This window comes from Elaeis guineensis, chromosome 8, assembly GCF_000442705.2.
Source record: "Elaeis guineensis isolate ETL-2024a chromosome 8, EG11, whole genome shotgun sequence".
NCBI classification, from domain to species: domain Eukaryota; kingdom Viridiplantae; phylum Streptophyta; class Magnoliopsida; order Arecales; family Arecaceae; genus Elaeis; species Elaeis guineensis.
In genome coordinates, this window is record NC_026000.2 from 2,293,680 (window position 1) to 2,302,579 (window position 8,900).

At 34.1% G+C, this 8,900-nt stretch overlaps 1 pseudogene; it reads right to left on the reverse strand.

The window, feature by feature from the left end:
• Nucleotides 1-51: 51 nt before the first annotated feature.
• LOC105050943 (uncharacterized protein At2g39910-like) lies at nucleotides 52-6,545 on the reverse strand (annotated as a pseudogene).
• Nucleotides 6,546-8,900: the final 2,355 nt, after the last annotated feature.

The window sequence follows — 8,900 nt, forward strand, 5'->3', positions numbered from 1 at the left end:
GGGCCCCACGAGATATGTGACCACCATGAGCGGCCCCATGGGTCCCCTAAGTCAGAATTCGGACACGAGATCGGGTGCCGTTAGAGTAGCATCAAGTATTATCTCGTTTTGTCTAAAGTTCTGGGGTGGGTGGCTCTTAGCCTGGAAGGAGGAAAGCAAACAAAAGTTGAATTTCTCCCGTTGGCTCATGCGGCTGCCATGAGCTTTTAACACGTTGACAAGTGGGCAGCAATCAGGCATACCAAGATTCCCGAAACGCCACAGGAATTCGGTTAACGAGCACCATATCTTTTCCGTTAACTTCCGAAACAATACCAACAGCCGTGAAATGTGACTACGGATAACGAAGTGCCAAATCACTGCACAAAAGAATAAGCTCATCCACCAATCTGAGCTGAAGAATAACAAGTCAGCAGTCGCTTTTGTTTGACAGACCCATGACCGCATAATTAATTCGCAGAATACCCAAGTTGTAAAGGATGTTCAAAGATGAAATATTCGTCCAAGATTCAATCGAGAGTCCAAGAATTCCATCCTGTATCCAAATGGTAAAAACAACCGGTCAAAAAGAAACCAATACAGATCAAGACAATTAATACTAGGTAAATTCATTCACATTTACCATACACTTTATTCTGTAATAAATAATAATAGATACATTTGAATTTGCTTCTAAATCTATACAATACATTAAAATTGAATGTACGGCTCTCCTAGACTGCCCAATGTCAAATGTTGGTTGCGCCATGTGTCAGTAGTTCCTCCCAAACTCGATAGAATCCTCTTCTTTTCTTCATTTTTTGGGTTGCATCTATTGTACGGTGAGAGGATGAGCCTCCCATTCTTCCCGTAGCTTTCCCATCCCTTCCCCGACAGAGAGCACATCGAGCTGTTGGGTGGAGGATAGAGAAAATTATGAACATATGGACAAATGAGGCGCAAATGCCTTGACCACATTGAGCATGGTGAAGATGGAACGATCGTCAAGTAGTCCTAACAACAGAGCCCCCTAAATTGAAAATTTTGCAGCCAAAAAGAATCCATCCGATCAAAAATCCCCAATCCTACAAATATAATCCTTCTACCAAGATTAAAACCTCAAGGAACCAATTCACGCCATCACAACTTGCGCAAAATCCCATATATTTGAGAAAAAAATCCAATCGAAATATGAGAAACCCCTCTAGTCTCTCTCAATTGTCCTCTTTTTCCACAAATTCTAAAAAAATAATAAAATACAAAAAAAAATTATTTAAGTGAAAAAAAATCTTATCCTTAAATTTTTTCCATCTTTTTTTTTATTTTCATTGATTTTTTTATATTTTCTCCATTTTTCTCTATATTTTCTGTTCTTTGGGGTCCCAACCAGATGGAAGCTTAGAAGAGCCGAATAGGGAAGCCTAGACAATGGTTGGGGTTTTGTGTTGGGTATTTTTTTTCTTTTTTTTCATTCTCAAGTGTACGTGGGAGTGTCGAACCGGCCAAATATTATTCAAAGATTTAAAGATCAAATCCTCTCATTCTCTTAATAATAATTTGAAAGATAAATTTCAATCCAAATGAATTTTAATTTTAAATTTTCAATCAATTCCAAACCTTATAAGATATTGCTTAATAGACTTGAATTAGATAGAATATCGAAAAAAACCATCTGGCTGCCAGCACTAAGCCCATTGTAGCATTAGATGTAAGATTGACTGATCATACTTTTAGGTTTATGTGTTGTATTATAATATAATTTTTTTAGATAAATTTTAAAAATTTTTATGTACAAATATGTATAATATCTTAATTTATTATATGCAAATAAAAAATATTAAAAAAATTAAAAATAAATGGATTGTATTAATTAGATGATCCTAATTCTTTTAAGATTAAATTTAGGATTCTATATTTAAATATATAGAAATATTTAAATTTATTATATGTGATATGAAAAATATCTAAAGATCAACATAAATAAGATTGGCCATTTCGGTTGTATAAAATTAATACACACACATGTATTTAGTTTAAAATTGATAATTATAAAAATAAATTTAAAATTATGAAGTATATTTGCTAATTGATTTTAATATTTAATAAAAAATAATCTATTTATAGGCTTGAATCTATTCAAGACATATTAGGTCGGATCAGTTTAGTATTATCCTACAAATTGGACTCGAAAAATTAATAATCAAGATTGGATTAAAATATTGAGTTTACTTATTTTTTTTCGAATTCAGTTTGGATATATTGTTGGTTTAACTTGGGGTCAATTTAGGGTTGGACTGACATTGGAAGAATTTAAGTAAAATGATTATGGATAGCATACACATATAAAAAAGATTATTGCAAAATCCTTATTGAATACTTTTTTATGGCATTGATGTATTTATGTTGCTCCTATGTTTGTATTTTACAATAGAGACTTTTATATATTTTATACTAAAGATTTTTGTTCTAGCTTCGATTCAAAAAGAATGTTATTGGATTTTATTTGTGATATGGAATCAAAATAATGGAATAAGAATAAAAAGATGACATTAGAGATAATTTAATTTCAAATATTATCATTTATTTTTTAAATCATTTTTTGTTAGGGACCCTTTTCAATTCAATAATACTTTATAAAATTTTTCGATGCTCATATTTTCAATTTGAATGAAGAGATTATTGAAGATGAAGATTAGTATGGATTTAGATTCATGAGTTAATAAAAATACTATATGATATATGGTACAAAAAATCTATACGTTGATAAAATATTTTAATTTTTTTTTTTTATTTCAGAGTGCAGGTTATATATTAGTCTATCATTAATCGAGATATAAGCAGAATAAACTTTGGGAGGAGAAAGGGAGTGATTATATACATTTAGATGAATGCTTGTCGAGTTGCTAGGCAATTTCAATGTGCAGCTCAACAGGGTCATACAGGACAAGACAGTGCCAAGATGAGCAGTTAAATGTACCTTTCAATATATGGTGATTTCCTGATCCATGTTAATTTAATAACTGTATGCAGCCATTTGACAACCTGCAAATGATCGGATTAATTCAAAGTACGATACCATCCAAATCCACCACCACACGCCATATTGTTTACAAATACAAACAAGTTCTGATCAATTTATATCCTTCTGTGCTGCATAAATTGGAAAATAAAGGAGAAAAATGCCTGTCAAAATTCACCACCGATTCTGCACCATTTCTTGGTAAAGAAAAAAGGAAAAAAAAAACATTACATCATAGAAGACAAATGGTAAACAGACAATTGAACAAGGCATGTCAGTTATAGCATGATCACATTTCAATTAAATGGTTCATATTTTAAAATAATCAGAGCATTAAAATTTTGAAGGAACATTACTTGAAAATTTAAGCACAGGTTTCAAAACATGGCTGGTGATTGCTTTGCTGAAGTCTGGCTGGTTTTTAATAAAGAAAACAGGTCTGTCATGGGTGAAATATATGGTAAGTCCTCTTGCACAGTGAATGGAATACCTTATTATGCTTTTCCACTAAAAAAGGGGAGACATACAACATTTAGCTCATCTGATACGAAGCATCATAAGTATGTGGAAATAAAGCAAGCTGGTAGTATATGCAAAGGGAAACACTGAATCGAGGTATGGCCCACTTTTGTTCAGTTAATTTTATATTAAGTTTGTCTACCAAACTAGGGCATGTGAAAGTATATGTAAATACTTCCAGCAGTATGATATGACTTATGAATTCAGAAAGGAAAAGAACAAAAATATAATAGACATATCAATGGAATATATAAAACCCTCGACAATTTTGCTTCTTATAAGGAATGGACTTCGGAGATGAAGGATCATCAGATAATTCAATACATGCACGCAAGCATATACACACGCGTGCGCACATGCACACATACTGCACTTCCCAGTCCGGGTTTATGTACATCTTCAAAGACTGCTGCCATGTTTCATTAACCTAAACAGAATAACCAGGAAGGTAGATCTCACCGCTGATCGGCTTACCTTCTAGTTGTAATAGCAGGAGCTTGTCCGTCTTAAAATATTGTTAGGAACTTGATATCAAGTCAAAGATTAAAAGTGATGGATTCGTTCATACTTGAATTCAGCCCCCCGATGGGACAGGTTTTTTGTGAGTTAAGCATGTAAGAGGGTTCTAGTCCAGCATATTCATATGGTTCAAGATCAAATAATAAAAACAGAAATTCAAGCGCTGGCAGGTTTAAAAGCACATTAACCATTGCAAAATTTAAGGATACAAAATATCTGTTTAAATTGGTAACATAATTAAGAACCAAATATTAACCTGATAGTTGTAAAATTAACTCATAAATGAAAGGAAAATAATGTGGCATCTAACCAAAAATGACTGATTCTAACTACATTTTGGCTCTTTGCTTTTTTATCATTAAATTCTCGTTTGCACCAGAGGAATGCACAAACAACACACATGAATGTCATAAAGCATCAGAAAGAAGCTGGGAGACTATTCAACCTCTGGTTAGTAATTTTCTCTGAACATATAATGGTGCAGTATGAGTCTATTTTGCTGAACTTTGCATCTTGGTCACGTCCACATATTTAACATATTATTCATGCATCACTATAACCACAACCCTTTATAATCAAATTGCTGAAACATGTCACCTAATATCCTGTGACATAAGCAATTGTCCTTCAAATACTGTTCCGAGAAAAGACAATGTACAAAGAAGATACTAAGAGGAAGAAAAAAGTGTGAAACACTGGAACACAGATAGGACATACCAAAAGCTAAAAGGATTCATCCACTAGGTGAAAATCCACAAAAGCACAGACACCTCAACTACACAATGCCATACCTCATCACTTGCAGGAATTTTTCAGCAACAAGCATCAAGAATTTTCTCTTCATACCAACTTAATTCAGCTGCATTCATATTGTTTCCTACATGTATAGAGCCATTCCCTTCTCCTGAATAAAAAGAAAATCACGGTCATTTCCCTTACTTCTAAATTCAATTGTCTCAGCAAAGCAATGCGTTGCTCCATTAAATGATTAAAATGTGGAGTAGATGGTATTTTTATAGCAGAAATATCGCGCGAGTGTATTGTTTTGTAGAACCTGTCATATTGACCATATGATGTCAAGAGAATATGCTATTAGCACCAAATATACGTTCACAAGTTCCACAATTTTCAGTAAAAGATGATGTTCAAAAGGTTTTGTGCACTAGATACTCAGCAGCCAATCTCATGTAAGAATAATATTTATACATCAGATATGATCATATGACTGCATCTGTACTCATGCAAGAGGGTGAACAGCAGCAAATAATGAAAGGAAAGAAAAGAAGGCAAGCCACCCCTATGTCAAAAAGTATTAGATGCCATATAACAAAAATGCAGCGTAGTGTATGGCATAAGAATTTCATGATTATATCAAGATACTGTTTAAGAAAAGGCTCCTCCAAAAAAATTGTCCATTGGCGAAACATTCATTCCATGCTGTGGTTACCACATGCCCCAATATATCATTTCTAAATATTGTGCCCAGCACATCGAGAAGCAACTAATGAAAGTCTTCCTCGATTTCAGAAAGCATCATGATCCTCGAAACTATAATGCACCACAACTAAACCGACTACACTTTGTACAAACTTGTTGCCTAGATTATTCTTGTTGGCAACTTAGTCATCTTCATCAAGTGGTTGATAAGGGATCACAGGTACCGATCAGCAGGGCAAAAGAGGCAAGGGTTACTGATAAACAATTCAGTCGCAGGTTTTTTCCGTTTTTCTTGGTCAAGATCTCAAAAAACTTAGCTTAGATTAGGGGTGTCAAGAGGAAAACTTGCATTCTTGAAAAGATCTGTTACTACCTGTAAATTAAGTTCTTTCACTTTGGGCGACCAGGATCAAAAGCTGTCAAAGCACACGAAATGACCAACAAGCATATTTTCCCCAGATTAGGGTAGCTAACCTAAAGCTTTTCGCAAATAAAAATTCCATCACAAGAAGCAAAACTTAATGCTGTAGAATCGACAAATAATCTGCACAAAAACCTCCATCAGCCCAGCATACCTGCGGCACAAGCCACCAGAACCGACGAGCCGCAACAACGAATGGGCCACCGGCACATGAGCCGAGGCCGGAATGATCTCCTCCTCCTCCATGTCAATGCGGCTCTGATGACCCACTGCACATCTTCACCCCCGGCAACACGTCCGGCATTAAGTCCACAATCAACTCATGCTCCGATTCAAAGGAAACCGCTTTAGACAGCTCACGAGACGCCGATTTCGCGGCAAGGTTGAGGTCTTTCGGGATCCAATACACGGTGGGGGAATCCTCCCTGTCGGCGCAGGCTACGGCGGCGCAGCACAACCAGAAATTCCAGATTTACTTGCGAAATCTCTCCTTTCGAGTCCACATCTCCGGCGAGGCGATCCGAGGGCGGGGGCTTCTTGGGGGAGAGGAGAGTCGAAGAGGGATTTCATGGAAGCCGTGGCGCCCTCGGAGGGTGAATACGAAATCACTGACAGGGTTCTCGTAACGGTTCCGAGAACCTGGTTCAGCATGGAGCAATGGAGTAAAAAGGCTGGGAGAAAGGGAGAAGAGGAGAGAGGACGAGAAATTCTTTGTGCACCGCCGGCGGCGTAGAAAATCCGACGTGAGCACACTACTTCATTCGAGTCACGTAGTCATCGCTTTTACGCATTTAATGCCCGTAATATTATTATTTTATTTAAATTTTGAATGATGAAAAAATAATTATAACATTATGTAATTATATACTGATATTATGACAACATTAAAATTATAATTTTTTACATAAAATATAAGAATGGACAATGGATCAGATCATCCATGATCCGACACGATCTAAATGAGACGGTCCGTGCAAAGTACGATCCATCGGCTACAGTGCTTGAGTTTTCTGATCCGCGGCTCAAATCCAACACGACCTATAAGGACTTGAGCCAGCACGACTCATGGGCCAGGCACGGCACGACCGACGTGCCGGCCCGGGCCCCTTGAAATAGGCCGTGCCATGACACGGCCTATTTGGGCAGCACATTTAGATTTTTTAATTTTTTTTAAAAAAATATGAATAAATTAAAAAAAATTGAGAACTAGGGATTTAAATATAAAGCCATCTTGTTAGGTGGAGGGTTTGGCGTGGATCCCTATCAGTTTATTAATAAATATCAAAATGGTACAAAAAAGAAGGAAGTTAGATCTGATGTCTACAATAGAATGAGAAAGAGAAAAAAAAATAGAATTATAGAGGTCACTCATCTCAATAATTAAAAAATTTAATATAATTAATAAAAAAAAATTATACCAGCTTGTCTCTGCTCTCACTGAACTCCTTCAAGACCCTTCTTTTCCTTGCTCTTCTGTGCTAGCTTGATAAAAATTTTATTAATTATCGGTCAGTTAGAATGTCTTTATTTATCTTGAAGCATCGTCTCCGCATCCAACCAATCTTTAAAGCAGAGCAATATCTCCATCGTTTCGCTGGTCATCCAACTTCTCTTTTCATCAAGAACATACCGATCTGCACTAAAAGTGGATTTCGATGCTACTGTGGATATCAGCATAGCTAAAATAATGCATGCAATGGCAAACAAAATAGTATATTGATTTTTAACACTATTTCAGTTCACTACTTAAACAGATGAAGAAGATGCAGATAAACTTGAAGCATGTGTCAGTCTCCTATATGCAATAAAACTAAAAACAGATGATGAATGAGAACTACTAGAAGAAGCGATAGAGCTTTATGCTGGTAATCTAGATCTATGAATTTTTTCATCATATAACGCATAAATATTACAAAAATTTTGTTATCTCAGCTTTAGCGGGTTTGGGATCCAGTATCATATTTTCATAATATACATCAAGTAAAATTAGCACACCACTCAATTTAACTCATGAATCAAATACAACAGCTAAATTATGCATATGACATACTTTGTTCTAATATTCATTCCATTTAGATTCCATTTGTTCAATAATAGATATTAAAATATTATCAAATCTATATTCTATAAATTTCTTACTAATATCAAATATTTATTGTTAAAACAAACATAAAGTTGGATAATAAATACCAAAAAGAATATTAGTAGCGTTATAAAAAGTAACCAAAAAATCTTTCAAAATTTTATCTTTAGTCTAGTCAATTCGATCAATACAAAATTTAATTCACGATCATTAATATATGTACTTAATAAGTGTCTATATAGATATGCATAATGTATTATGGTATATATTGAATTCTAACAAGTTATTACATCAAGTTTAAATTTTTTAAAATATTTATCATGATCTACACATAGTTGCTTAAATTCTTGAAATTTTGCTTTGAAGTATGAATAAAAGAAACTGTATTTCTAATTTTTAAAATTACATCTTAGACCATGCCTATGTCAGTTTATACAGAAAGATTTAAGATATGACGTGCATATTTAATATGCAATAATTGCCATTTAAAATGGGATGCAATGAGTCCTTTAATAATGTAATAGCAGATTTATTATTAGATGCATTGTCAAAATAATAGACATGATTATATCATTAATTCCAAATGAATATATAGTTTCATAAATAATATTTAAAATTTGTTGTTCTGAATGTGGAAAATCAAAAAGCATGAAAAGTAAGAATATATTTATTTAAATTTCAGTTATTATCAATATAATGAGCAGTAAGAGAAATAAAATAATTGCTATCTACCGATGCTGACCAAATATCATAAGTTAATGAAACTTTTGAATTTAAAACAGAGAGAGTTTCAATTCAATTTTATTTTATTACTAAAAAATTTGTTATAGTTATCCTTCTAAAAGTACGCCTACTAGTTCTTTTATAAGCAGGCTGTAGGGTTAATTGAACATATTCTTTAAAATTAAAAGATTCACATAAAT